The sequence below is a fragment of the Euprymna scolopes genome, chromosome 41, assembly GCF_053919585.1.
Source record: "Euprymna scolopes isolate OS-2025 chromosome 41, ASM5391958v1, whole genome shotgun sequence".
NCBI lineage: Eukaryota > Metazoa > Mollusca > Cephalopoda > Sepiida > Sepiolidae > Euprymna > Euprymna scolopes.
The window spans coordinates 40,596,410-40,621,753 of NC_136522.1; the positions used below are offsets into that span (position 1 = coordinate 40,596,410).

Consider the following 25,344-nt stretch of genomic DNA (forward strand, 5'->3'; position numbering starts at 1 on the left):
ATTTGTTGAGTATATAGGTTGAGAATTGTTCTCTCTCTCTCTCTCTCCTCTCACGCATGCTCACTTTTATAGATATAATAGATAGATTATGCTAGATATATTTCCATATGTCTGAATACACTATATAAAAATTTTCTAATCTGTAGATAAAAATTTGTTGAATATAAAGGGTGAGAATTGTTCTTACTCTCTCTCTCTCACACACAGACATATTCTCACTTTTATAGACATAATAGATAGATTATGCTAGATATATTTCCATATGTCTGAATACCCTATATACAAATTATCTAATCTGTAGATAAAAAATTTGTTGATTATATAGGTTGAGAATTGCTCTCTCTCTCACAGACACACACATTTTCACTTTTGTAGATATAATAGATAGATTATGCTAGATATATTTCCATATGTATGAATACCCTTTATAACAAATTTAAAATCTGTAGATAAAAAATTTGTTGAATATATAGGTTAAGAATTGTTCTCTCTCTCTCTCTCTACCTCACACACACCCACACACACAAACATTCTGACTTTTATAGATATAATAGATAGATTATGCTAGATATATTCCATATGTCTGAATACCCTATATACAAATTTTCTAATCTGTAGATAAAAAATTTGTTGAATATTTTCAACCCTTATCCTCGAGTGGCGTCTGGGCCTTGATAAGTAGTAATGCGTATTTAGCAAAATATAAATATATATATATATAACAAATTTACTGAATTTCCATTACTAACGATTACTGTATTGTCCAATTGACTACTGCGCTTTTCAACCCTTATCCTCGAGTGGCCTCTGGGCCTTGAGAAGTAGTAATTACTAACGATTACTATATTGACCAATGGACTACTGCACTTTTTAACCCTTATCCTCGGGTGGCCTCTGGGCCTTATTGTCCAATTGACTACTGTGGACTTTTTAACTCTTATGCTCGAGTGGCCTCTGGGCCTTGATAAGTGGAAATGACCAAGTAACAAAAAATAGGTATATAACAAATTTACTGAATTTCCATTACTAACGATTACTATATTGTCCAATTGACTACTGTGCACTTTTCAATCCTTATCCTCGAGTGGCCTCTGGGCCTTGATAAATGGTAATGCGTATGTAACAAAATATACATATATATAACAAATTTACTGAATTTCCATTACTAACGATTACTATATTGTCCAATTGACTACTGCACTTTTAAACGCTTATCCTCGAGTGGCCTCTGGGCCTTGATAAGTGGTAATACCATCGAGTGGCCTCTGGGCCTTAATAAGTGGTTGTGCCTAAGTAACAAAAAATAGGTATATTACAAATATCCCGCATTTCCATTACAACCGACTACTACGGTGCACTTTTCAATCCTTATCCTCGAGTGGCCTGTGGGCTTTGATAAGTGGTAATGCGTATTTAACAAAATATTAATATATATATAACAAATTTACTGAATTTCCATTACTAACAATTACTATATTTTGTCCAATTGACTACTGCACTTTTCAACACTTATCCTCTAGTGGCCTCTGGGCCTTGATAAGTGGTAATGCCTATCTAAACAAAATATAAATATATATATAACAAATTTCCCGACTTTCCATTACTAACGATTACTATGTTGTCCAATTAACTACTGCCATTTTCAACCCTTATCCTCGGGTGGCCTCTGGGCCTTATTGTCCAATTGACTACTGTGCACATTTAACTCTTATCCTCGAGATGTATCTGGGCCTTGATAAGTGGAAATGCCTAAGTAACAAAAAAATAGATATATAACAAATTTCCCAAATTTGACTACTGTGCACTTTTCAACTCTTATCCTCGAGTGGCCTCTGGGCCTTGATAAGTGGTCATATATATTTTTTACAAAATAAAAAAAAAGGTTGGAGTCGCTGAATAACTCATCCTCCCGTTAAAGCGGTTCCATCCTCTTTCCCCAATTTGACTACTGTGCACTTTTCAACTCTCGTCCTCGAGTGGACTATGGGCCTTGATAAGTGGTAATACATATTTTATGAAAAATATATATATATATATATATATATATATATATAACAAAATAGGTTGGAGTTGCTGAATAACTCATCCTCCTGTTAAAGCGGTTCCATCCTCTTTCCCAAATTTGACTACTGTGGACTTTTTAACTCTCATCCTCGAGTGGCCTATGGGCCTTGATAAGTGGTAATACATATTTTTTTATAAATATATATATATATATACCAAAACAGGTGTGAGTCGCTGAATAATTCATCCTTCTATTAAAGCGATTAAATCCTCTTTCCCAAATTTGACTACTGTGCACTTTTAAACTCTCATCCTCGTGTGGCCTATGGGCCTTGATAAGTGGTAATATATAGTTTGTACAATATATATATATATATATATATATATATATATATATATATATATAACAAAATAGGTTGGAGTCGCTGAATCACTCATCCTCCCGTTAAAGCGGTTCCATCCTCTTTCCCGAATTTGACTAATGTGCACTTTTCAACTCTTATCCTCGAGTAGCCTATGGGCCTTGATAAGTGGTAATATATTTTTGTTATAAATATATATATATATATATATATATATATAAAAAATAGGTTGGAGTCGCTGAATAACTCATCCTCCCGTTAAAGCGGTTCCATCCTCTTTCCCGAATTTTACTACTATGCACTTTTCAACTCTCATCCTCGAGTGGCCTATTGTCCTTGATAAGTGGTAATATATATTTTTTAATAAAAGTATATATATATATATATATATATAAAAAAATAGGTTGGAGTTGCTGAATAACTCATCCTCCCGTTAAAGCGGTTCCATCCTCTTTACCGTATTTTTTATACAGTGCACTATTCAACTCTCATCCTCGAGTGGCCTATTGTCCTTGATAAGTGGTAATATATATTTTTTAATAAATATAGATATAAATATATATATAAAAAAACAGGTTGGAGTCGCTGAATAACTCATCCTCCCGTGAAAGCGGTTCCATCCTCTTTCCCGAATTTGACTACTGTGCACTTTTCAACTCTAATCCTCGAGTGTCCTATGGGCCTTGATAAGTAGTAATATATATTTTTTACAAAAATATATACATACATATATATAACAAAATAGGTTGGAGTCACTGAATAATTCATCCTCCTCTTAAAGCGGTTCCATCATCTTTGCCGAATTTGACTACTGTGCACTTTTAAACTCTCATCCTCGTGTGGCCTATGGGCCTTGATAAGTGGTAATATATATTTAAAAATAAATATAGATATAAATATATATATACCAAAATAGGTTGGAGTCGCTGAATAACTCATCCTCCCGTTAAAGCGGTTCCATCCTCTTTCCCAGATTTGACTGCTGTGCACTTTTCAACTCTAATCCTCGAGTGTCCTATGGGCCTTGATAAGTAGTAATATATATTTTTTACAAAAATATATACATACATATATGTAACAAAATAGGTTGGAGTCACTGAATAATTCATCCTCCTCTTAAAGCGGTTCCATCATCTTTGCCGAATTTGACTACTGTGCACTTTTAAACTCTCATCCTCGTGTGGCCTATGGGCCTTGATAAGTGGTAATATATATTTAAAAATAAATATAGATATAAATATATATATACCAAAATAGGTTGGAGTCGCTGAATAACTCATCCTCCCGTTAAAGCGGTTCCATCCTCTTTCCCAGATTTGACTGCTGTGCACTTTTCAACTCTAATCCTCGAGTGTCCTATGGGCCTTGATAAGTAGTAATATATATTTTTTACAAAAATATATACATACATATATGTAACAAAATAGGTTGGAGTCACTGAATAATTCATCCTCCTCTTAAAGCGGTTCCGTCATCTTTGCCGAATTTGACTACTGTGCACTTTTAAACTTTCATCCTCGAGTGGCCTATAGGCCTTGATAAGTGGTAATAGTTTGTACAATAGTTTGTACAATATATATATCTATATATATATATTACAAAATAGGTAAGAGAGAGAGAAGAGGGTGAGAGAGAGAGAAGAGAAAGAGGTAGAGAGAGAAGAGGGTGAGAGAGAGCAGAGAAGAGGGTGAGAGAGAGCAGAGAAAGAGGGTGAGAGAGAAAGAGGGTGAGAGAGAAAGAGGGTGAGAGAAGTGAAAGAGGTAGAGAGAGAAGAGGGTAAGAGAGAAAGAGGGTGAGAGAGAGAAGAGGGTGAGAGAGAGAGAGGTAGTGAGAGAGAGAGATAAGAGAAAGAGGTAGAGAGAGAGAGAAGAGGGTAAGACAGAGAGAGAGAGGGGTAGTGAGAGAGAGAGATAAGAGAAAGAGGTAGAGAGAGAGAGAGAAGAGGGTGAGGGAGAAAGAAGAGGGTGAGAGAGAGAGAGAAGAGGGTGAGGGAGAAAGAAGAGGGTGAGAGAGAGCAGAGGGAGAGAGAGAGAAGAGAAATAGGTAGAGAGAGAGAGATGAAGGTGAGAGAGAGCAGGGAAAGAGGGTGATAGAGAAGAGAAAGAGGTAGAGAGAGAGAGAGAGAAGGGTGAGAGAGAGCAGAAAAAGAGGGTGAGAGAGAGAGAAAGAGGGTCAGAGAGAGAGAGAAGAGAAGAGAAAAAGGTGTACACAGAGAGTGAGAGAGAGAAGAGGGTAAGAGAGAGAGAGAGAAGAGGTTGAGAGAGAGAGAGATAAGAGAAAGAGGTAGAGAGAGAGAAGCGGGTGAGAGAGAGAAGAGGGTGCGAGAGAGAAGAGAAAGAGGTAGAGAGAGAGAAGCGGGTGAGAGAGAGAGAAGAGGGTGCGAGAGAGAAGAGAAAAAGGTAGAGAGAGAGAAGAGGGTGAGAGAGAGAGAAAGAGGATGAGAGAGAGAAGAGAAAGAGAGAGAGAGAAGAGGGTGATAGAGAAAGAGAGTGAGAGAGAGAAGAGAAAGAGAGAGAGAGAGAGAAAGAGGGTGAGAGAAGAGGGTAAATGTGCATCTTTTTTTATAGTAGGTAATGCTTGGGAGACTGTGCACATTGCCTCCTCCCCCCTCCCCCCTATAAACGCGGTTCCATTCATAAGAAAACAAACTCGTATAAAAGTAATTTTCGTGTATTTAAGCGGCCTTATACTGATAGCCACCCCTCCCCCTTCCAGTTTAACAGAGTTAGGAGGTAAAAACAAAATGGCTAAAGCCTTGTTTACATGGTAAACTATAGCAAAGAGCATAGTCATCTTTCTTCGCCGGTAAAAAACTTCAAGCAAAAATAAAAACATTTTCCCTACGTCAATTTTTATGTAATTTTGGGATTCTTCTTTTTGAAGTGCGATAAATCCGTTGGTAATAACGGTTCGACTCTTAAACTAATATTTAACTGTGTTATAGTATCAATGATACTCCTCGCAGGCAGCTTTAATGTACGTCAGAGGCTCAGCGTAGCCGACATTTTACTGAGCTGACGTCACGTCACGTGACAGCTAATGAATAATGTTAAAATGACAGGTTTTTTGGGGGGCCCCCCTGGGAGAAAAATGATCAGTTAACCCCCTTCTAGTTGTCCGTTTGACGTGAAATTTCGATATTTGTCATCCGGGTGATCAAGGTGCAATATGCTACGTGTATTTAAGCGGCCTTATACTGATAGCCACCCCTCCCCCTTCCAGTTTAACAGAGTTAGGAGGTAAAAACAAAATGGCTAAAGCCTTGTTTACATGGTAAACTATAGCAAAGAGCATAGTCATCTTTCTTCGCCGGTAAAAAACTTCAAGCAAAAATAAAAACATTTTCCCTACGTCAATTTTTATGTAATTTTGGGATTCTTCTTTTTGAAGTGCGATAAATCCGTTGGTAATAACGGTTCGACTCTTAAACTAATATTTAACTGTGTTATAGTATCAATGATACTCCTCGCAGGCAGCTTTAATGTACGTCAGAGGCTCAGCGTAGCCGACATTTTACTGAGCTGACGTCACGTCACGTGACAGCTAATGAATAATGTTAAAATGACAGGTTTTTTGGGGGGCCCCCCTGGGAGAAAAATGATCAGTTAACCCCCTTCTAGTTGTCCGTTTGACGTGAAATTTCGATATTTGTCATCCGGGTGATCAAGGTGCAATATGCTACCTAATTTGTTAACTTTGGTTGTGTCTGTCAAAAGTTTTAGCGTTACAAACAAACATACATACATACATACATACACACCGATTTTTGCCTTTTATATATATAGAAGACTAGCAGGGCTACCCGGCGTTGCTCGGGACCGTATAAACAATGAAAAAACAAAAGCAGATATTGAACATATGTTTGATTCTTAGGGGAGAGGAATCTTTCATCTCTATGTATTATTTGTTTTATCTACCCTAGGACTGATATTGTTCATGTTTTATCCCTAGCATAGGTAATTTACAGCATGTATATGAAATTGTTTTACCTTAGGGAGAAGAGAACAGGTAATATACAACATAATGTGTCTATATTACATCCCTGGCAACGCCTAGAAACCAGCTAGAACATGTATTTCAGTCAATCTTTATTATATCCTGGGCTATGCCGGGAAACCAGCTAATCTCTTTTTAGTGACTTGACCACCAAAATACCTCCCTTAGTGTGTCCTTTCTTTTGAACTTATTAGATATAGGTATCTAGAAATGTGTGTGAAATTTTGTTGAATGCATTGTTCACTATGATTTTCTTATTGTTCTACACAATATCAACTGTAGCGAAATAACACAGTAAACTTAGTGTAGTGTTAGAATAAAGAGCAAAGGAAAAAATTAGAATCATATTTTGTAATTGCAAATCTAAATTTGCTAGCATGTACCAGTATTTGCCAGGTTGTGGAAATTTGGAACTTATAACATATGTAGTGGCCTTTTCCTAGATACCTATTGCTAAAAATTATACTTTCATTTTGTTAGAAAAATCTCTCTTCAGATGCCCTGCATCATTCAAAATAAAAACAAATATTTTTATAATTGTTTCAGTATATTGCTACACAATGTGGAAGTTTTTAACGTTTGTAAAAAAAATCATGAATGTGCTTATATTGCAAAAAAGAAAATATCAGTGCACAGTATTGAAAGTGTTTGAGATTCAAAAGTCTGTAACATTTCTACTAACTTCATAAGATGTCATGTGAGAAACTGAATTGAATATCAAGACATTATCTGAAGCGTTTTTATTTTGGTGTAACATATGTGTTTACAGTGAACCTTAACTTTTAATAAACAGATTGGTATGCAATGACATAGGCTAAGAATCTTTAAAATATATATAAATTGGAAAAATGTGTGAACAAATGAAAAAAAAATGATCCGCTCCACTTGATGACATCAAGCACAGTAATATTTTAGTGAAGAAAATATGAAATTGATGTTCAGTGATTAGTTTGGATGAATGAGAAAATGTAATTGTTTGATGCATAAAAATAACTCAGTTGCTGTATTTGATATTAAGCAGCAAAATATAGTGATTTGAATATTTGGGAAAACATCAAACCAGATTATGTAAAAAGAAAAAAAAAAGATGAAATTAGAAAATATATATTTTATGTTTATGAGTTCTGCCAATCAAAATTTTGTGGCAGAAATTGGGTGATTACCATGCAATTTTATTTTGGTAAAATTCTTAAATTATTAGAATGTTTATTATAATTTCTAATTAGTGACTTGTTATAATCAAAATCCGCCCTAAAGAGTGTCCTTTCTTTTATTAGGTATCAGAGTAGGTATCAAGATTTCTACTTCTATACAAATGTGATATTTCAGATCTGTACATAAAAAATTTGTTGAATATATAGGTTGAGAATTGTTCTGTGTCGCTCTCTCTCACACACACACGCATTCTCACTTTTATAGATATAATAGATAGATTACTCTAGATATATTTCCATATGTCTGAATACCCTATATACAAATTTTCAAATCTGTAGATAAAAAAATTTGTTGAGTATATAGGTTGAAAATTGTTCTCTCTCTCTCTCTCACACACACATTCTCAATTTTAGAGATATAATAGATAGATTATGCTAGATATATTTCCATATGTCTGAATACCCTATATACAAATTTTCTAATCTGTAGATCCAATATTTGTTGAATATATAGGTTGAAAATTGTTCTTACTCTCTCTCTCTCTCTCTCTGGCTACCTCACACACACATTCTAACTTTTATAGATATAATAGATAGATTATGCTAGATATATTTCCATATGTGTGAATACCCTATATACAAATTTTCTAATTTGTAGATAAAAAATTTGTAGAGTGCATAGGTTGAGAATTGTTCTCTCTATCTCTCACACACACACATTCTAACTTTTAATGATATAATAGATTATGCTAGATATATTTCGATATTTCTGAATACCCTATATATAAAAATTTGTTGAATGTATAGGTTGAGAACTGTTCTCTCTCTCTCTCTCTCTCTCTCTCGCTCACACACACACACATTCTCACTTTTATAGATATAATAGAAAGATTATCCTAGATATATTTCTATTTGTATGAATACTCTATATACAAATTTTAAAATCTGTAGATAAAGAATTTGTTGAGTATATGGGTTGAGAATTGTTCTCTCTCTCTCTCTCTCTCTCTCTCTCTCACACACACACACACACATTCTCACTTTTATAGATATAATAGATTATGCTAGATATATTTCCATATGTCTGAATACCCTATATACAAATTTTCAAATCTGTAGATAAAAAATTTGTTGAGTATATAGGTTGAGAATTGTTCTCTCTCTCTCTATCACACACATTCTCACTTTTATAGATATAATAGACAGATTATGCCAGATATATTGAAATATGTCTGAATGCCCAATATACAAATTTTGAAATCTGTAGATAAAAAATTTGTTGTATACATAGGTTGACAATTGTCCTCTCTCTCACACACACACACATTCTCACTTTTATACATATAATAGATAGATTATGCTAGATATATTTCTATATGTCTGAACACCCTATATACAAATGTTCAAATCTGTGGATAAAAAATTTGTTGAATGTATAGGTTGAGAATTTTTATCTCTCTCTTTTTCTCTCTCTCTCTCGCTATCTCACACACACGCATTCTCACTTTTATAGATAAAATAGATAGATTATGCTAGATATATTTCCATATGTCTGAATACCCTATATACAAAGTTTCAAATCTGTAGATAAAAAATTTGTTGAATATATAGGTTTAGAATTGTTCTCTCTCTCTCTCTCTCTCTCTCACACACACATTCTAACTTTTGTAGTTATAATAGATAGATTATGCTAGATATATTTCCATATGTCTGAATACCCTATATACAAATTTTCTAAACTGTAGGTAAAAAATTTGTTGAGTATGTAGGTTAAGAATTGTTCTCTCTCTCTCTCACACACACACACACACACAAGTTCTCACTTTTATAGATATAATAGATAGATTATGCTAGATATATTTCTATATGTCTGCCTACCCTATATACAAATTTCCAAATCTGTGCCCAAAAATGTGTGGAATATATAGGTTGAGAATTGTTCTCTCTCTCTCTCTCTCTCACACATATTCTCACTTTTATAGGTTATATAGGTTGAGAATTTTTTGCTCTTTCCATCACTCACATTCACACTTTTATAGATATAATACATAGATTATGCCAGATATATTTACATATGTCTGAATACCCAATATACACATTTTCAAATCTGTAGATAAAAAATTAGTTGAATATATAGGTTGAGAATTGTTCTCTCTCTCTCTCTTTCTCTCTCTCTCACACACACATTCTCACTTTTATAGATATAATAGATAGATTATGCTAGATATATTTCCATACGTCTGAATACCCTATATCCAAATTTTCTAATATGTAGATAAAAAATTTGTTGAATATATAGGGTGAGAATTTTCCTTCCTCTCTTTCTCTCTCTCTCTTTCTCACACACACACAAGCTGAAAATTGTTCTCTCTCTCTCTCTGACTCTCTCTCTCTCTCACACACACACACACATGGTCATTTTATAGATATAATAGATAGGTTATGCTAGATATATTTCTATATGTCTGAATACCCTATATACAAATTTTTAAATCTGTAGATAAAAAATTTGTTGAGTATATAGGTTGAGAATTGTTCTTTCTCTCTCTCTCACACACACATTCTCACTTTTATAGATATAATAGATTATGCTAGATATATTTCCAAATGTCTGAATACCCTATATACAAATTTTCAAATCTGTAAAGATAGAATTTGTTGAATATATAGGTTGAGAATTGTTCTCTCTCTCTCTCTCTTTCACACACATTCTCACTTTTATAGATATAATAGATAGATTATGCTAGATATATTTCCTTATGTCTGAATACCCTATATACAAATTATCAAATCTGTAGATACAAAATTTGTTGAGTATATAGGTTGAGAATTGTTCTCTCTCTCTCTCTCTCTCTCACTCACTCACTCACTCACTCACTCACAAACACACACACACATTCTACCTTTTATAGATATAATAGATTATGCTAGATATATTTCCATATGTCTGAATACCCTGTATACAAATTTTCAGATCTGTACATAAAAATTAGTTGAATATATAGGTTGAGAATTGTTCTCTCTCTCTCTCTTCTCTCTCTCTCTCTTTCACACACATTCTCACTTTTCTAGATATAATAGATAGATTATGCTAGATATATTTCCATATGTCTGAATACCCTATATACAAATTTTATAATCGGTAGATAAAAAATTTGTTGAATATATAGGGTGAGAATTGTACTTACTCTCTCTCTCTCTCTCTCTCTCTCTCTCTCACGCACACATTCTCACTTTTATGGATATAATAGATAGATTATGCTGGATATATTTCCATATGTCTGAATACCCTATATACAAATGGTCAAATCTGTAGATAACAAATTTATTGAATAGATAGGTTGAGAATTGTTCTCTCTCTCTCTCTCGCAACCTTACACACACAACCACACGCAAACATTCTGACTTTTATAGATATAATAGATCGATTATGCTAGATATATTTCCATATGTCTGAATACCCAATATACAAATTTTCAAATCTGTAGGTAAAAAATTTGTTGAATATATAGGTTGAGAATTGTTCTCTCTCTCTCACACACTCACATTCTCACTTTTATAGATATAATGTATAGATTATGCTAGATATATTTCTATATGTCTGAATACCCTATATACAAAGTTTAAAATCCGTAGATAAAAATACGTTGAGTATATAGGTTGAGAATTGTTCTCTCTCTCTCTTACGCACACACACACACACACACACATTTTCACTTTTATAGATATAATAGATAGATTATGCTAGATATATTTCCATATGTCTGAATACCCTATATACAAATTTTCAAATCTGTAGATAAAAAATGTATTGAATATATAGGTTGAGAATTGTTGTCTCTCTCTCTCTCTCTCTCTCTCTCTCTGGCTACCTCACACACACACACATTTTCACTTTTATAGATATAATAGATAGATTATGCTAGATATATTTCCATATGTCTGAATACCCTATATACAAACTTTCAAATCTGTAGATAAAAAATTTGTTGAGTATATAGGTTGAGAATTGTTCTCTCTCTCTCACACGAAACTGTGCGCTCGGCTTCTTCCCCCCCTTCCCACCCCAAATGCTTGGGAAACTGTGCACTGTTTTTGTTGGTTTTCAAGCTGCCTCTTCCCCCCCCCCACACACACAGTTTAACAGTAGTAGGAGGTCAAGAGAAAGAGGGTGAGAGAGAGAGAAGAGTAAGTTGGTGAGAGAGAGAGAAAAGAGAAAGAGGGTGTTGGTTTTATATTTTTATTATCGTCTAATATTTTGAAAGCTGAATTTCTAATAAAATGTGCATCTATAGGAGATAATGCCTGGGAATGTGTTCCCCCCCCCACAGTTTAACAGTGGTGTGACGTCAAGAGAAAGAGGGTGAGAGAGAGGGAAGAGTAAGTGGGTGAGAGAGAGAAAGAGAGAGAAAAAAAAGAAAGACGGTGTTGGTTTTGTGAAAAAAGTTGTTATTTACAATTGTTCGCATTCTTGGCCTTTTGGTCAAGATCAAAGTGTAGTATCTGTTCTTCAGATGCTGCACTTCTATTTCTTGTTCTCTTTCGGTGGAGGAGAAATCCTCCACGACTGAGACAATTTTTATTTTTGTACCTTTTCTCCACGTTAAAAAACGACCCTGGTGTCTAACTCTGTCCCGTGGGGAGGCATAGTAAATAGGTACAATTGTTCGCCATTAGTGGATGTTGACGTCACGTCACGTGACATGACTAAGCGTTTTTTTTTTTTAGTATGAATAACATTTTTTGTTTTAATTATAAAGTCTACACTTAATTTTATAGAAAATGATGTATATATAATAGAAAAAAAAATTACTGGTTTTGTTGGATTCAAGTGGATCCCCCCCCTCCAGTTTAAGAGATAGCAGGTCACGTGGTAATATACAAAATGGCTAGCGTAAATATAAAGATCGGTTTTTTTATCGACGAATATTTTGAAAGCTGAATTTTTTTTTATTCCTGTACATTTTTTCCTGATATTTTTCGTTAAAACTCTTGTATAAATACTATTTTTAACCAGTTAAATACGTTGGAGACATTGTCATGGAGTTTAATAATCTCTAGAACAAAGCAGAAGAGAAATTACAAAAGTATCGGTAAAACAAAGTGTTTGTTTACATTTGTTCGCCATTACTGGATGTTGACGTCACGTCACGTGACATGACTAAGCGTTTTTGGATTATGTAATATTAACATTAAAATGACAGGTTTTTTTGGGGGCCCCCCCTAGGAGAGAAATGATCAGTTCACCCCCTTTTAATGGTCCGTTTGGTGTGGAATTTCGATATTTGTCATGCGGGTGATCAAGGTTCAATATGATACATAATTTGTCAACTTTGGTTGTGTCTGTCAAAAGTTTGAGCTGACGTCACGTCACGTGACACGTATTGAATAACGTTAAAATGACAGGTTTTTTGGGGGGCCCCCCTAGGAGAAAAACGATCAGTTGACCCCTTTCTACTGGTCCGTTTGACGTGAAATTTCGATATTTGTCATCCGGGTGATCAAGGTGCAATATGATACCAAATTTGTCAACTCTGGTTCCGTCTTTCAAAAGTTTTAGCGTTACAAACAAACATACATACATACATACATACATACATACATACATACACACCGATTTTTGCCTTTTATATATATAGATGATCTCGAAAAATAATGAACTCATTATTTTTATTTACATCTGAGTGATAATGTATTATTTTGTTTAAACAAAAATACTTTTACTAAAGTAGTAAATAAAAACGCAATAATTTATTTTTGCTTTTTTATGTAAACAAAGCATTGTAATTTGTAACAATAAAATAAAAATTAAATAATTTTTACATGAACATTACGTTATTTGTTAATGATTAAACGTGTATTTTATTAGAACTGTATTCAAGTACTTTCATAACGTTTGATAACATTGTTAATATAAATTAAAGAAATAATACTATTAACAATACTATTTATTGCTAATACAGCAAATATGTTGATATTTTTAACTGTTTATTTTCTTATAAGGTGAAAAAGTCTATCAGGAAGGTTGAAAATTTAATTTAATTTTGTTTTAGTTTTTAAAATTATAAACAAATCATTTTTACATGAGAATAATTGTCAAAATGTCTTTTTTAATAAACCTTTTTAATAAAACCTTTCATTGAGTATTTACAAATATTTTGAAGTTCTATACTTTTTTCTGAAGTCGGTTTGAAAATTATTCAACACGCGGCTATTAAGAAATTTAGCAGTGACTGAGCGTTATATATTAAAATTGATTCTTTCTTTTTAGAATTATAAACGCGTGTACTTTTTAAAAAGTGGTATTTTAATCAAATTATTATTAGTAATTCTGAATTACTAATTCTTTGCTTACCCCCCCCTTCCAATCCCTTTTCTCGCTTCCGCTTAGTGTCTAATCGATGATAATCTGATTAAAATATGTTTTAAAAGTACACGCAAATTCATTCATAATTGTGAAATTATTCAAAATTTTATAAATAAAGCACAACTGAATTTTTTTTAATCATTACACAACACTTCAAATTTAAATCAATATATTCAAACGGTCCTTCAAGTTTTACGATATCTTTTTGTTTATTAAATTGTAAGGTGAAAGTACAGAATAGTTTACAAGACACCCGTCAGCCCGGTAACCTAAGTGCATAAGTACCGAATTCTGAATTAATTACTAATTCCTTGCTTACCCCCCTTTCCGATCCTTTTTCCTGTTTCAGCTTAGTGTCTAATCGATAATAATCTCATTAAAATACTTTTTTTAAAAGTACACGCGAATTAATTTATAATTGCGAAATTATTCAAAATTCTATAAATAAAGCACACTGTTTCTTTGTATTTAAATTATTTGTTTGATTTCAATTTTGTGTATTTTATCGTTTGTTTTCATTTTTAAAATTATTTATCGTTTGTTTTCACTTTAAAAATTATTCATCGTTGGTGTTTAATGGTTTTTAATTCTTTGTTTCCTAACTTCATAATTCAGTTTTATCAGTATTACATTGTTTATTGCTTTAAAATCATATAATTTTACATAGATAGTATTTATATTATCAATCCTCATCTCTAAAGTTCCAAAAATAACATTCAGCCCATGTGATTTTTCTCTAAATTAAATTTAAAAAATATTTCTGCACTTGTAACTTTTATTGTTTGTTTTTAAATTATTTCTTTGATTTCAATTTTTTGTATTTTATCGTTTGTTTCATTCTTAAAATTATTTATCGATGGTTTTCACTTTTAAAAGTATTCATTTTTGGCGTTTAATATGGTTTTAAATTGTTTGTTTCCTAAATTCATAATTCAGTTTTATCAGTATTAAATTGTATGTTGTCTAAAATTACTTAATTTTACATAGATAATATTCATATTTTATATTGAATAAAGTTCAGTTTCAGTATTAATCGAACTGTGTTCTTTTTTCTTTTTAAAAATGTTTTATTGCTCTTTTTCAAATGCCCCTCATATAGTACTGACAATCTGACAAATCTTACCTACATTGCCTGCAGGCATTTTTCAGTTAGCAGGCCTTCTTCTTACCGTCGGTGGCTGTGCTTCAGTACGGTAAATATTCCCTATTTTCACTCCACAAAGAGTCAAAATGTCAACTGAACTTCAATCAAGTGGTAACATTTAACTCACTGGCAGCGAGCATGAAAAACGCTGATCTCCCACTACATATGACAAAGCTATTTATGTTATATCTTTGATTCAAAACTATATTCATTTCAAATAAAAATGACGTCACTTTTTTTAATCAACAAACGTAAACAAAAAATATTCGTTGGACGAATAGGAATTGGGTGTTTTGCAGGAATGTAATCTTGCTAGGAGCGATTCTTTAAAGATGCCGAGGAAAATCAATAAAATGAACGTCTTGTACTGAGATGATTGGTTAAGAATACATGGAAGCGTATGATTTCTTTGGTTACATTCGAGTAAACCGCAACAGTCAACACTGACTTTTTACACCCAGCCTACAACTACGGGTACATCATTGGTGCTGTTGACAAAAAAAAAAACAAAAAAAACAAAACAAAAAAAAAAACAAACACACGACCTTATAAAACATTTGAAGTAGCTATGTTTGCATGCTCACAAAGTAAAATTATTTCTTATCTATTTCTATATTAAAGCGGAGTTTATTGATGGTTGTTTCCTTTAGATATGTTTATTATATTTTTTAATCGCAATTAAAATATTCTTCCGTTGTATGATTGGGTTATGTTTACATAACCTGTATCTTAACCATTCTTGTTAATTTGCAATTAATGAATCACCTTTTACTAAGCTATTCCTTTCACACTTTCTTACTGTGTGTTGTTTGATATCTTTATTTCTTACAGCACCTAACATTCGGTTTATTAACAGTTTAGTGAAGAAAATAGAAACATAAAAGGGAAACATAAAACATTTGAAATAGTCTATCAATAAATCCAAAAATTACATTTAGTCTGTAGCGAGAGCGATGACACGCGCGAAAAAAATATAGCAAGAGATAAAGAGCGAGAGAGAGAGAGAAAAAGAGAGAAATCTATCATGATCTTAATACGTGAAATCACTTACGTTTGTCGAGTAACTATGAATAAAGTAAAGGTGCATGTGTATGCTTGTCGGTGTCGTTCATGTATGTGTGTGTGTGTGTGTGTGTGTGCTTTTTCTGTGTCTTTCTGTCCGTGTACTTGTGGGGTTTTTTTTGCGTATGCGTTTGTCTGGGACTTTTGTTTGTGTTTGTCTTTCCCTGTTCGCATCGTTCGTTAACCACAATCAAAAGTGAATTATAATCGCTATGATTTGCCGAATATTTTAGTCTTTTAGAATTCGAGTTTCATTTCTATTATAATTCATTATAATTGTAAAGAAAATGCTGTTATTCTTTTGCTAGGACGTATGCGAAACGGAAATTCTTAATTGTAAACAAGCAATGGAGTGCAGCCAATTTTATGTAACCAGGAATTTGAATTGTCTATTGTTTTACCCATGTGCTAATTATTATGAAATTTGTAATTTTTTGTCATGAAAACGAAGGAAATTGATAATTATCCGGCTTTACTTTCACGAAAATATCACATTTTTATCAGTGAATTATGAAAAGTTCCTTTATCCAAAAATAGGTTGTTTACTGATATTCTAGTGTTCGAAATATTACCGGAGAAAATCGAATATCTCCGCTAGTTTGTTGTTGGAAACATGGGGACACGTTTTTATTGACAACCAAGAACAAATGGACTCACATTTTTTGGGGCAACTATTTGTTGGGTTAAATCGTTTAGATCAGTTTAATATAAAAGAAAAATATATAAAAAATTACTCTTTTGTAACCTTATTTCTTCTGCTTTTTTCTTTCTCTTTCTATCTCCAGCGAGTTGTGGTAATGTTTCAATCTGTTAATAGACTTTAAACATTCTTCTGCTTTTGTCATTGATTTCCGATTTCTTCTTCTTCTTCTTCTTATTATTATTATTATTATTATTATTATTATTATTATTATTATTAGTAGTAGTAGTAGTAGTAGTAGTAGTAGTAGTAGTAGTATTTGGGAAAGGCATATTCAAAAGTAGTAAATCCCGTTTAAAAGAAGAGGGACACAATTAATTGCAAGATTTTTCAAACAAAACGCAGTTGTAAAAGCTGAACAATATTTTAGCATATATATTTGGGTGATTAAAATGCCATAGAGAAACAAACGTCAACTTGAATAGCATAATAGATTCATATGATTTTTACCTCTACTTGTGTCATGTGAGCATAAATACTTCATAAAAATCCCATAATACTTCAAGCAAACTACTTTAATCTTTTATAATAACGATTGTAAGGGACTCACTGTAATTCGATACACGTTGTCCATTTCATCTATGGGTAGAATGGACGACGTGCTGGGAAATCACGTGTTTATACATTTCTCCAGCCTATTACTACGTTATTAATCACGATTCAATCGATAGAGATCGTCAGTGTGAACGCTTTTTCTTACGCCAATCGATTGTTTGTGGTGATTTTTTCGATTGTGTTCAGCGCTGCTTACTTGTCTTTTGATTGGTGTAAACAGCGTGGGCGAATCAGAGTCGATTTCACTAAGACAACAAGAATTCGCCTACATACACAAATCACATTAAACTTTTAATTTAACCGTTTTAATTATAATACAGAGAAAAGAATCTTGAAAGGAGAGGAAAGAAAATTAGATACTTTTTGAAAGACTGCCTACTCGATGAAAAGTTTGTACTAAACTAAAGAACTTTAACCGCGCTTTTTGTGAGCCAACGTTGCATTTTTCCCCTACAAAAGAAATAATCCAATACAAACTAACTCTAGGAGAATCAATTGTTGGACAGTATAACCTTCTGAGGAATTTCCCTGGCGTAACTTGCATAAAAGAGAATTATTTTCTAATCTTGTGACAAAGCTAATGAAAAGAAATCGAAACCAATGTTGATGCATAAAATTAATTTTATTATTTTGAAGAAAGTCATTCTTCTGGTTAGTTTCCCTAGCATGCTTTTGCCGTACCATTTCAATAATTGCTAAATAATAATAATAATAATAATTACATGGAAGAGCAATTACAAGCTCTATTTCCAATTCCTAGTAAGCATTGTTCTTGGAAAAAGTATTTTTTAATAGTAATACGTTTTTTTTTTATGTATCTTTCTTCAAATAAACACAGGACATTCACTTAGGGTTAATGCAAAGGTCTATTTACAAAGGGGATACAATGTGAGAGTATGTCTCTCTTGATGTCTTGGAAATCTCTGATTCCCGAAGGAGTATTTCTACATTGTCTGTATATTATTGTAGCGAAAAGTGATAGATCATCCCATTATAACACCTTCCTAAAATTAAATTCTTCACTAGAATTTGGTTTTACGATTTATTTCTTTTTGAGCTTGAACCAAAGCGTTCAACGCTTTTACTTTTTCTTTAACTTCTCCTTACAGTTTGCATTTGTGAATTCTTTGATTTTGGAGAGTGACTAGTTTTGGGAGATACTGATACTTCCTTGGTATTTCCTTGTTGTTTTGAGGTTCAATCTGAAAAGTTTCGTGCAACACTTCCATTGGTAGCTCTCGGTTTTCGACCGTCTCCATATATCTTGGTCTTAATTGGTTTATATATCTTTTATGGAAAGATAAGCGTCCTTTTATGATACGATTTATGATATATTTTTTAGACTATTCCATCTTCCCAAAAACTCTTTGTTTCCTGGTAGCTCTTAAAGAAAACTTTATCGCCGTCCTTATACGTTCTGTACTTTGCATTATCTTTAATATTTTCTCTTTTTTCTCGGAATTAATCGGTCGAACACAGAACGTATTTTTAGCAAACATTAGTTCAGCTGGTGATGAATTTGCATTAGTATTCTAGTTTGGCGTTATCCTATAAATTGTTAGAAATTTTTGAATACTCTTTTCTTCAGTGTCAATGTTGTTATTCCTTTTCAATGCTCTTTTGAAGGTATCGACAAACCTTTCTGCTTGTCCGTTAGACCGAGGGTTATAAGTTCGTGTTGTGATATGTTCCATATCAAGTGACTCACAATAGTCCATAAATTCTTTTCCTGTGAACATGGTGCCATTGTCACTAGCAATTGTTTTTGCTACTCCAAAACGACCAAATACCTCGTCTAACGCTTGTATAATGTATGCAGCTGTGGGTTGTTTGTATTTATAAATTTCCAGCTATTTAAAAAAAAAACTATCCATTATTTTCGAGTCTTTTTATTTCTTCATCTATTGTTTTCAGTGAGGATAATGGGACCTTCCTTTAAGGTTTGAACACCGGTTTAGCTCTGTCCTTCAGATCAAATTTCACTGCAATCTTAGTGCAACAACCCAGTGTCTCAGAAAATAAATTTTTAGAATCTTTTTTTAAATCCTTAAAATTTTTTCTGACAATTTGGAATTTTCTATTCTGCCACACATACTTTTCTACAAAACGAGTTTATGGGTTTCTCCCATAAATTGAATAGTACCATCAAGTCTATACCAAATAAATTATAATGTTTTCCTTGTATGATATAAACTTTGGTATTTACTTTATTTTCATTCAATGTCACATTTGTGGAGAATTCACCTTGTAATTTTAATCTATTTCTTGAAACACCTTTGGCATTTTTTCCCGTAGTTTGTAATTTTGGATATCACATTTTCTTCCAAGTTACTTCATCAATTAGGGATATATCATTCCCAGTATACAGAAGACAGTTTACTTTCCAGCCATTAATTTGGCATCAACATATTTTCTTTTCTTACAATTCATGAACTTGTTTTTTTTAGATCTGATAGTATTTCTTCTTTCAGGCTTATGGTCTTTTTTTTCTTTTTGCATACCTTTATGTCCGCACTCATAGCATATTTTATCTTTAAAGTAACATTTTTATGTGAAGTGATTTTTTCCTCCACATGTTCTAAATTTGTATACTTGGTATTTTCCTGAGTACGAAGTTTTTGTAACAGCAGAATAATTGTTCTTTGTCAGACTATGACTGACATCTTTTAGAAAAAACTATTTTCATATCTTCTAAAATACGCTGGGAAAGTCAGACCATTTGTTGGTTCATATAAAATTCTGATGGAGAGTTTGCAATTCCTTCAGGTGTAAACCGACAATCTTTTTTTATACTTCACTAATATAGTCTGTAATAATTCACTTTGTTTTAATTGTTGTTTTCTTGTAAATATTCCATTTACTGTTGTTGCGTTTGCAGGGCCAATTGCATGCTTTTATGAGTTCACTTATTTGATGTATCATGTTAAACATTTTAGTACAGAATAAAAAAACAACAATAAATTAATTGTACTAAATACATTCAATGAATTTGTTTTAAAAGGCACATATTTTTTAGAAAAATTTTGGGGATGAAAATACAACAGCGACATTAAACGGACCGCCGACACCCACACAGCAGCATGAGAACATGCTCTCTTTTGGCAGTCTTATTTATTCTTATTTATTCTTATTTATTTTTCTTATTAGAAGAAAATAAATTTGAAATGGATTAGCAATAGAACAAATATTTTCTTTCCCTTTTTTTCAGTATGAAACTAAACAGACTGAATTACGTTTTTTTTCTTTTGAAAAAAAACTTTAATCACTTTTTTGTGTGTCTTAGTTTTGTGTTGTCTTTTTGTGTCGTATTCTATTCAAACATTTTATTTTTCAGTTGGTTGAATTATTTTATCATCGAAGATTTTAAAACTTATTTCTGTCTTTCGCTAAGACACAGTGTTTTTTCTTTCCACAATGTGCGTTCCTGAATTCAGTTTCACTTTTTTCCTTTTGAGTTCTTTGAAAGAATTTTTTTCTCTCCAGTCGCCAAATGATATATTTTCTTTAGCTAATCCCAAAACATAGAATTCACTTATGTCGTATTAACAAAGGTTTATTTACGAAGGAGATACAAGGCAGGAATCTGTCTCGCTCGGTGTCTTTGAACTCTCTGATTCCAGAAGGAGTATATCTACCTTGTTTGTATATTATTTATACGGAGGGGTGCTAGGTCATTCTATTATAACAGTTTTATTAGTCTCAAGTTTTCAAATACAATAAATAGATGTTAAAGATGCGCCTGTTAATGACACATTTATGGCGATGTAAACCATCAGCTAAGGTTCCTCTAAGCTATGGAAACTCATTATTATTTTGTAGATTCTACGAAGGCTATGAAGTCTAGTCTAAACAACTCTTTCACACACGAAATAAAAGCAACGTTAAAGAAGTAACTGACAATATATGTTTATTAGAGATTGAATTTTATTGGCTGAACTACTTGGGTGAGCAAAACGAATTCACTAGTCTTAATGCGTTTTCTATTTCGATTTGCAATTTATGTAATTAACTCTACCTAGTTTTGTTTGGGCGCATTCAAGTGCACTCCTGTTTCTTTGTATACAAAAGTAAAATAAAAAAGACAGACATTTAGATGAGATTATCAATGGACATATTATAAATTGATTTGTATTTATTTATGTTTGTGATTTGTAAAATCATATCGCTTTCTTTTTACATATTATTTTAAGAACAAACAATTTTTAAAGAAATCAATCTCATCCTTTGATTTTTCGGAAATATTTTAAACAAAACAATTGATGATTTACTATAGCTAATATAGACAGCCACTTACACGGGTATTATTAACGCGTTTTATCGTCATGTTCGGGGAATATGTACGTTTGGTTGGTTCTGTCAACATCGAAAGGTAACAGCTTTAACAGCCTCTATTCATAAATTGTTGCTTTCATGTGTCGATAGTCTGTCGCAGTGTCACAGATAAAAATAATACCCATACCATACTAAGCTAGTTATTCACTGTTCCTTTAACCGAGAGAGTATTTATTTGCTTCTAGAAAATATTTTACCTTAAAAATATATGAAAATACTGCATATTATGTATGCATTTCAGGTCATTAAATCTAAGCAAAAATTATAAAATTAATTACATAACTACAAAACCCTGCAGCACTATTCCAGACTTGGATATTTCTTAGCAAAATATGTTCAGGTACTGGCATTAAACTAACATGGTTTTCAGAACCCGGACTAATGACATTCAGATTAACTGCTATAGACTTAGTACAACGCACTTGTACATAGCTAAAAATATTGCTATTTTTCCCCCTCACAAATTTCATGACAATTGATTAGTTAAATAGTTAACAACATTGTTATTTTTCCTATTCACAAATTTCACGACAATTTAATTGTTAAATCATTATTTTTTCCTATTTAGAAATTTCGCGAATAATTAATAGTAAAATAGATAAAACATTGTTCTATTTTTCCTATTCAGAATATCGCGAAAATTAAATTATTAAATGGTTAAAAACAGTGTCTTTTTTCATTTTTACAAATTTTGCGACAATGTAATAGTTAAATAGTCCAAAACATTGCTATTTTTCCTATTAAAAAATTTGCGACAATTTAATTGTTAAATACTTTCAAAATTGACATTTTCCTACTCACAACTTTCGCGACAATTAAATAGTTAAATAGTTAAAAATATTACTATTTTTCGCGACAATTTAATAGTTAAATAGTTTAAACATTGCTATTTTCCTTTTCACAAATTTTGCGACAATTTAATTGCTAAATAGTTAAAATCATTATTTTTTCCTATTCAGAAATTTCGCGAATAATTAATAGTAAAATAGATAAAAACATTGCTATTTTTCCTATTCCGAAATATCTCGGAAATGAAATATTTAAATGGTTAAAAACAGTGCCATTTTTCATTTTAACAAATTTTGCGACAATGTAATAGTTAAATAGTCCAAAACATTGCTATTTTTCCTATTAAAAAATTTGCGACAATTTAATTGTTAAATACTTAAACTTAAACAACTTTGGCGACAGTAAATGGCTATAAATATTGCTATTATTCCTACTCAAACATTTCGCGGCAATTGAATAGTTTAATAGGCAAAAATATTGCTAGTTTTCCTTTTCAACGATTTCACGGCAATTTAATGGATAAATACTTCAAAACATTGCTATTTTTTCTATTCAAAAATTCCGCGAAAATTTCATAGTACAATAGTAAAAAATATTGCGATTTTTCTTACTCACAAATTTCGCGACAATTTAATAGTTAAATACTTAAAAACATTATTTTCCCTACTCACAAATTTCGCGACAATTTAATAGTTAAATAGTTCAACACATTTTTTTCCTACTCACAAATTTCGCGACAAAACACGTTAAATAGTTCAAAACATTGATATTTTTCCTATTCACAAATATCGCGACGATTCAATTATTAAATAGTTTAAAACAATATTTTTCCTACTCACAAATTTCGCGACAATTAAATTGTAAAATAGTTCAAAACATTGCTATATTTCCTGCTCACAAATTTCGCGACAATAGTTAAAAAGTTAAAAACATTACTATTTTTCCTTTTCACAAATTTCGCGCCAATTTAATAATTAATAGTAAAAAGCATTGCAAATTTTCCTACTCACAAATTTCGCGACAATTTAGTAGTTTAATAGTTAAAACATTGCTATTTTTTCTACTAAAAACTTTCGCGACAATTGAAAAGTTAAATAGTTCAAAATATTGGAATTTTTCCTATTCAACAATTTCGGGACAATTTAATAGATAAATAGTTACAAAACATTGCTATTTTTCCTATTAAAAAATTTAATAGTAAAACAGTTAAACATACTATTTGTCCTTTTAACAAACTTCCCGACAATTTAATTGTTATATAGTCAAACGCATTGCTATTTTTCTACACACAAATTTCGCGCCAATTCAGTAGTATAATAGTCAAAAACATTATTTTCCCTACTAACGCATTTCGCGACAATTTAATAGTTAAAAAGTTTAAAACATTGCTACTTTTCCTACTCACAAATTTCGCGACAATTTGCTAGTTAAATAGTTAAAAGCATTGCTATTTTTCCTACTAAAAACTTTCCCAACAATTGAATAGTTAAAAACATTTGCATTTTTCCTACTCAACAATTTCCCAACAATTGAATAGTTAAATAGTTCAAGACATTGCACTTTTCCCTATTAAAAATTTCGGTGCGATTTAATTGATAAATAGTTCAAAACTTGCTATTTTTCTTATTCACAAATTTCGCGAAAATCTAATAGTAAATTAGTAAAAAAAAACATTGCTATTTTACCTACTCACAAATTTCAAGCAATTTAATAGTTAAATAGTTACAAACATTATTTTTCCTACTCACAAATTTCGCGACTATTTCATCGTTAAATAATAGAAAACATTGCTATTTTTCCTATTCACAAATTTCGTGGCAATTTAATTGATAAATGATTCAAAATATTTCTATATTTCCTACTGAAAATTGTCTCGACAATTTAATAGTTAAATAATTAAAAACAATACTATTTTCTCTACTCACACATTTCGCGTCAATTAAAAAGTTAAATACTTAAAAATATTGCTAGTTTTTCTATTCACAGATTTCGCCACAATTTAATAGTAAAATAGTTTAAAACATAATTTTTCCTACTTACAAATTTCGCCACAATTTAATAGTTAAAAAGTTTAATCACTGCAATTTGTCCTATTCAAAAATATCGGGACAATTTAATAGATAAATAAGTCAACACGTTATTTTTTATACTCCCAAATTTCGCGAAAATTTAATTGTTAAATCGTTAAACACATTGCTACATACCCTACTAAAAATTCGCAACAATTAATAGTTTAATAGTTAAAAACATTCCTATTTTTCCTACTCACAAATTCCAAGCAATTGAATTGTTTATTAATTCAAAACATTGCTATATTTCCTACTCACAAATTTCGCGACAATTTGATAGTTAAATATTAAAAACATTGCTATTCTTCCCACTCATAAATTCTGCGACAATTTAATAGTTAAATAGCTTAAAACATTATTTTTGCTACACACAAATTTTTGTAAAAATTAAATTTTAAAATAATAAAAAACATTGCTATTTTTGCTATCAATAAATTTCGCGACAATTTAATAGTTTAATAGTTCAAGACACTAATTTTCCTACTCACAAATTTCGCGACAATTAAATTGTTAAATTATTAAAAATGCTATTTTTCCTACTCAAAATTTCGCGACAATTTAATGGTTAAATATTTCAAAACATTGCTATTTTTCCTATTCAAACAGTTCATGAGACTTTAATAGTTTTATAGTGAAAAACATAATTTCCTTACTCCCAGATGGCTCTACATTTTAGTAGTTAAATAGTTAAAACATTGTCATTTTTCCTTTCTACAAATATCGCGACAATTCAATAGTTAAATAGTTAAAAACATTACTATTTTTACTATTCAAAATTTTCGCGACAATGTAATAGATAAATAGATTAAC

General features: G+C 31.6%; 1 protein-coding gene and 1 pseudogene across 4 annotated transcripts in view; one reads left to right on the forward strand and one right to left on the reverse strand.

The window, feature by feature from the left end:
* Positions 1 to 25,344, reverse strand: part of LOC145266480 (uncharacterized) — a 788,679-nt gene that overhangs the window by 199,508 nt on the left and 563,827 nt on the right. The gene's annotated exons all lie outside the window — the stretch shown is intronic.
* Positions 11,979 to 12,112, forward strand: LOC145266804 (U2 spliceosomal RNA; annotated as a pseudogene).